This window comes from Megalopta genalis, unplaced genomic scaffold, assembly GCF_051020955.1.
Source record: "Megalopta genalis isolate 19385.01 unplaced genomic scaffold, iyMegGena1_principal scaffold0287, whole genome shotgun sequence".
Classification (NCBI taxonomy): Eukaryota; Metazoa; Arthropoda; class Insecta; order Hymenoptera; family Halictidae; genus Megalopta; species Megalopta genalis.
This window is the reverse complement of record NW_027476356.1, coordinates 158,216-165,000: the sequence shown is the minus strand read 5'-3', so window position 1 is coordinate 165,000 and position 6,785 is coordinate 158,216. Positions and strand designations below refer to the sequence as shown.

Here is a 6,785-nt window from a genome sequence, read left to right as displayed (position 1 = left end):
TATGGGGCGACCGACAAACGGTTTTCCGTAGAACCAGACTCGCGATTGCGTTGACACACACATCATAGCCACACCAATAGAAGAGTTTTAGGACGGTAACCCGGGTGGGGTGTTCTTTACTCAGAATATGTGCAACATCGGATCTATATAGCCATCGATACAATTCGTACACAAATGTGTCGTACGAAGAGAGAGACTTTTTTTCCTCTGGCAACATAACGGTAAGAGACATCCTTCCACACTCATAGGTTCCACTCCCTGGGGCTATGATATATATATACATATAAATTCAAATTCGAAGCAACGGTCACAATTCTACTCTATATTTTTGCGGGTTATGTGTTCTTTCGTTCAATTTCTTTCATGCGTTCGTTCGATCTCTGTACACAGTCTTCACATAGGACAGACTCGTGTAGTACGCTTTCGTGGGTTAAACCCATCTCGTTTCATTTCAGGCGACGTCGGGAGCGCGTTGAAAATGTACCAGTGAAATCTCGATAGTTCTACGGATACGAATCGTCCCGAAAAAGATTTTGTCACCGCTTCGAAGCGGTGTTTCAGACGGGCGGACGTATATAAAACATATACGACACACGACACCGCCTTCCACACTCACGCTAGTTCGAACACGATTTCCATCTCTCTCGAAGACTGTTAGACGTACGTAAAATTTCTCAATATTCATAGGACCGCGACAAACGCCGACGAAGCGCCCACCATTCGCTCGTACGTATATAGGCAACAAGTGCCATCAACGCAAGCAGTTTATAAGTACGTAAACGACCCTCAGCCAGGCGTGGTCCAGGAATTGTATCCGTGGACCGCAATGTGCGTTCGAAATGTCGATGTTCATGTGTCCTGCAGTTCACACGTTGACGCGCAATTAGCTGCGTTCTTCATCGACCCACGAGCCAAGTGATCCACCGTTCAGGGTAATTTTTCCCTTTTATTCTCTCATATATATATAATGTGTATTTGCTATCCACCACATTTTTGTGTTATATTTCGGAACAAGCCGATACCCGAAGAGCTCCAACCAGCGCGCGAAGGAGATTCGGGAGTCGTCGTACAACGACATAATTGTCCCTTAAAGAACGAGATATTTCCGTCGAAACCATATATATATGTACGAGCAAATCCAAAACCACTGTTTTCTTGCAAGTTCGACGGTCGGAGCGAATAGAACATTGAAAAGCCTTCTATCGAAGAAACACAGAGAGTATATCACCTCCAAAAACGACGGGGATATGGATATTCAAACTGGACAATTATCAACCCGATACTGGATTCGAAAAGTTTCTCTCTCCTTTCGTCGTTATTTACACCGGACGGACTCACGGCCGGCTCTAGCTGGGTGTCATATATATATACGTCCCACGCTCATGCTGCCACTAGCGCGCAACAGAGTAGGGTGTCAATGACAACGACACAGCATTGAAACGAGCTACACAAGCCGGTCTCTCTTGATACCAATGTAAACGAGCATTAAGTTATCTTCAGACTGCCCGATATTTTCGTCCTTTGGACTTTCCCAACGATTCCTTTTTTTCTTTTTTTTTTTTACACCACAGCGAAGACTTGAGGAAGCGTGATTAAGCACGCTCGCATCCCTCCCTGTCCTACTACAACTGTGTGTGTGTGTGTAAAGAAAGAAAAAAGAATACATTGGCTTTCTCTCTATCGAGAAGATGGCCTACGCAACGCAGATCAAAGGCCTAATACGTGTAATATAATACGCGTCTGGCCGTGTATAAATCACGCACGAATGATCTGGTCGGGCCCAACTCTTCTCGTACGCTTATTTTTCCGTGTTGAGGCACTATCATAAAATCACACAAACCCCAACACGTGTGTGTCTTGGAAGGAAGATGGCCTACGCAACGCAGATCAAAGGCCTAATACGTGTAGTACACACGTCTGCCGTGTAAATCACGCACGAATGATCTGGTCGGGCCCAACTCTTCTCCACCACACCACATCCCAACTTTGTACATTTTTATATATTTTTGTGCGTTGGGGCACCTTCATAATCACAAACCCCAACAACACATATATCTCTCTCTCTTTGAAAGATTTGTTGTGGCCTACGCAACGCAGATCAAAGGCCTAATACGTGTAGTACACACGTCTGGCCGTGTAAATCACGCACGAATGATCTGGCGGGCTCAACAATATCTTTTTTTTTTATATGAATTCTTATCCACAAACTAATCGAATTCATTTTCTCTCCTCCTCTCCTCTCTCTTTGAGATATATTGGAACATTGTAATGATCCTTCCGCAGGTTCACCTACGGAAACCTTGTTACGACTTTTACTTCCTCTAAATAATCAAGTTTGGTCATCTTCCCGGCATCATCGGCAATGCCGAAACATTGCCGCGCACCAGTCCGAAGACCTCACTAAATCATTCAATCGGTAGTAGCGACGGGCGGTGTGTACAAAGGGCAGGGACGTAATCAACGCGAGCTTATGACTCGCGCTTACTGGGAATTCCTCGTTCATGGGGAATAATTGCAAGCCCCAATCCCTAGCACGAAGGAGGTTCAGCGGGTTACCCGGGCCTTTCGGCCAGGGAACACACGCTGATTCCTTCAGTGTAGCGCGCGTGCGGCCCAGAACATCTAAGGGCATCACAGACCTGTTATTGCTCAATCTCGTGCGGCTAGAAGCCGCCTGTCCCTCTAAGAAGATTTGTTTGTACGTTGGTAGTAAAAACCCCACCGGCAGAAGCCGAGAGCCTTCGAGATACCATAATTACGTCTATTTAGCAGGCTAGAGTCTCGTTCGTTATCGGAATTAACCAGACAAATCGCTCCACCAACTAAGAACGGCCATGCACCACCACCCACCGAATCAAGAAAGAGCTATCAATCTGTCAATCCTTCCGGTGTCCGGGCCTGGTGAGGTTTCCCGTGTTGAGTCAAATTAAGCCGCAGGCTCCACTCCTGGTGGTGCCCTTCCGTCAATTCCTTTAAGTTTCAGCTTTGCAACCATACTTCCCCCGGAACCCAAAAGCTTTGGTTTCCCGGAAGCTGCCCGCCGAGTCATCGTAGGAACTTCGGCGGATCGCTAGCTGGCATCGTTTATGGTTAGAACTAGGGCGGTATCTGATCGCCTTCGAACCTCTAACTTTCGTTCTTGATTAATGAAAACATTTTTGGCAAATGCTTTCGCTTCTGTCCGTCTTGCGACGATCCAAGAATTTCACCTCTAACGTCGCAATACGAATGCCCCCATCTGTCCCTATTAATCATTACCTCGGGGTTCCGAAAACCAACAAAATAGAACCGAGGTCCTATTCCATTATTCCATGCACACAGTATTCAGGCGAAGGTAGCCTGCTTTGAGCACTCTAATTTGTTCAAAGTAAACGTACCGGCCCACCTCGACACTCAGTGAAGAGCACCGCGATGGGATATTAGTTGGACCGCCCCGTGAAGAGCAAAGCCCACCGGTAGGACGTACCACATAATGCCAGTTAAACACCGCGAGCGATGAACCGACACTGTGACACACAGATTCAACTACGAGCTTTTTAACCGCAACAACTTTAATATACGCTATTGGAGCTGGAATTACCGCGGCTGCTGGCACCAGACTTGCCCTCCAATGGATCCTCGTTAAAGGATTTAAAGTGTACTCATTCCGATTACGGGGCCTCGGATGAGTCCCGTATCGTTATTTTTCGTCACTACCTCCCCGTGCCGGGAGTGGGTAATTTGCGCGCCTGCTGCCTTCCTTGGATGTGGTAGCCGTTTCTCAGGCTCCCTCTCCGGAATCGAACCCTGATTCCCCGTTACCCGTTACAACCATGGTAGGCGCAGAACCTACCATCGACAGTTGATAAGGCAGACATTTGAAAGATGCGTCGCCGGTGCTATAAGACCATGCGATCAGCACAAAGTTATTCAGAGTCACCAAAGCAAACGATGGACGAGTGTAAACACCCGCCACCGATTGGTTTTGATCTAATAAAAGCGTTCCTACCATCTCTGGTCGGAACTCTGTTTTGCATGTATTAGCTCTAGAATTACCACAGTTATCCAAGTAAATTTTAGTACGATCTAAGAAACCATAACTGATTTAATGAGCCATTCGCGGTTTCACCTTAATACGGCATGTACTGAGACATGCATGGCTTAATCTTTGAGACAAGCATATGACTACTGGCAGGATCAACCAGGGAACTATACAATATGTATATATAAAATGGACAAAATTTAAATCCTTTTCCATCGTCGCCTGTTTCATATATATATGTCAGGTCGACACACCACTTTTCTCTTTCAAATATGTACAAGTTTTGCCACATTCCGCGCTTGTAACATATCTTCTTTAACGCTCAATTTCTTTCATTTTTCTACCATACAGATATTTTACCGTACGCCCAAAAACGTACGTATTATATTTTTGTTCTATCGTAAAATCACATTTTTCTACGTACGCCAGCTTCGTACGTTTCTATCTTTGCCTTCATAAAATCACAAGATAATTTTATCTTCAAGAGTCTCGCTATTAACATCTTGTAAGATAAATGTACGTCCCAGCTAAAACGTACAAATACTTCAAGTTAAGTAATAATATATCATCGCTATTGACAAATTTTTAAGATCCAAGACACAGTTCTCTCTATATGTTTTAATATTTTTTATGTACTCAAATATATTCAAAGGAAAAAGTACATGGGTGATGCCATAGTCGTGGAAGCGCGTACGCTCACGCTGATCTTCTGACCGCCGGAAGCACGAAACCTCTGATCTGGGCAAAATCGGCAAGCCGAGGAAGAACGGACAGGACACATGCTGGACTGGCGAGAAAGCGTGTTCTTCCGCTCGCGCTAGGCATTTCGATTTCTGACACCTCTTGATTTAAAAAATCAGTTTTTTGATAGTTTTCTCTCTCCACTGGGCTATTCATTTTAGCCACAGTTTTCAATTGGTACGATTTGCTTCCAAATCTTACAGATGCATTTTAAAAAATTTTTCCATCGCTCGGACAGAAGAGTCGATTGCTCAGTGAGTACGAGTATACATACAAAGTGCATACGGGTAACCAACCCCGTAGGGCTTGCCACATATGGGCCATTCGGTCAAAGACACCGACCCGTGGCCACGCTGTGTGGAGAAAAGTCCGTAACGTAAACGGCACGAAACAGTCAGGACCGAAGCCCCGAAGGAGCTCTGAGACAGCTTCTCGACCGAGATCGTAGAATTGGCCCAAAACCCGCTCTGCTCCGTCCGCCTCGCACGGACCGTGTATCTCTTATAGATACCGAACGGCCGGCAAGGACGCCGGCGCCGCCGGCCGAATAGCACGCGCGCTTATGAGTGTAAACCGCTGCGGCAACAGACCGCCCGGCCGTGCTGTTGTAACATAGCGCGTGAACGAACGAAAAAAATTTTTATAGTAAACATTAAAATAAATTACACTACCGTAAACTAGACAAAAAATTACACATTTTTTCCCAATATGAAAATTTTCACAAACTTTTTAAAGTCCCATCGCATCGAGTAAACTTTTTTAATAACGCGTCCGCACGATTCTAAATGCTTAATCCATATGTGAAATCGTTCACTGATCACGAATATCGTATTTAAAAAAATTACAAAAATTTATTTTTCAAAATAATCAAAAAAAACCGAAAAATCACAAGAGTAAAGTACCATTATTTTAAACAACATGTCGTTCTAAATGCTTAATCCCTATGTAAAAAAGTTATTTAAGCAAGAATATGTAATTGAAAAAAATTAGAAAAATTTATTTTAGCCGTAAATCGAAAATAATGGGGACACCGGAGCTGTTCGAAGCGCCGAGACGCGCCGCGTACGGCCGAATATTTTCAAAGTCCCAACGTACCGATCAAGAGTAAAGTACCAATTTCCTACATTAGATTTCGTTCTAAATGCTTAATCCCTATGTAAAAACGTTAGTTAAGCAAGAATATCGTATTTTTAAAAAAATCTAATGATAGGATTTTCCAGAAAATTGAAAAAACCGAAAAATGTCAAGAGTAAAGTGCCATTTTCTGACATTAGATTTCGTTCTAAATGCTTAATCCCTATGTAAAAACGTTAGTTAAGCAAGAATATCGTATTTTAAAAAAAATCTAATGATAGGATTTTCCAGAAAATTGAAAAAACCGAAAAATGTCAAGAGTAAAGTGCCATTTTCTGACATTAGATTTCGTTCTAAATGCTTAATCCCTATGTAGAAACGTTAGTTATGCAAGATTATCGTATTTTTAAAATAATCTAATGATAGGATTTTTCAGAAAATTGAAAAAACCGTAAAATGTCAAGAGTAAAGTGCCCTTATTTTAAACATTATATCGTTCTAAATGCTTAATCCCTATGTAAAAAAGTTATCTAAGCAAGAATATGTTATTGAATAAAATGAGAAAAATTTATTTTAGCCGTAAATCGAAAATAATGGGTCGAGCGAATCGGTCGATTGCGCCGAGACGCGCTATGATGCAACAGACGAGCGATTGGAACGCCCGAATATTTTCAAAGTCCCAACGTACCGATCAAGAGTAAAGTACCATTTTCCTACATTAGATTTCGTTCTAAATGCTTAATCCCTATGTAAAAACGTTAGTTAAGCAAGAATATCGTATTTTTAAAAAAATCTAATGATAGGATTTTCCAGAAAATTGAAAAAACCGAAAAATGTCAAGAGTAAAGTGCCATTTTCTGACATTAGATTTCGTTCTAAATGCTTAATCCCTATGTAGAAACGTTAGTTAAGCAAGATTATCGTATTTTTAAAAAAATCTAATGATAGG

General features: G+C 42.7%; 2 non-coding genes across 2 annotated transcripts; both read right to left on the bottom strand.

Annotated features, from left to right (window-relative positions):
• Positions 1-780: 780 nt before the first annotated feature.
• On the bottom strand, positions 781-935 carry LOC143263018 (5.8S ribosomal RNA). Its single transcript, XR_013036609.1, has one exon. It is a non-coding gene; the product is annotated as a 5.8S ribosomal RNA (ribosomal RNA).
• Positions 936-2,266: 1,331 nt separating this feature from the next.
• On the bottom strand, positions 2,267-4,187 carry LOC143263006 (small subunit ribosomal RNA). Its single transcript, XR_013036603.1, has one exon. It is a non-coding gene; the product is annotated as a small subunit ribosomal RNA (ribosomal RNA).
• Between the last annotated feature and the right edge of the window lie 2,598 nt (positions 4,188-6,785).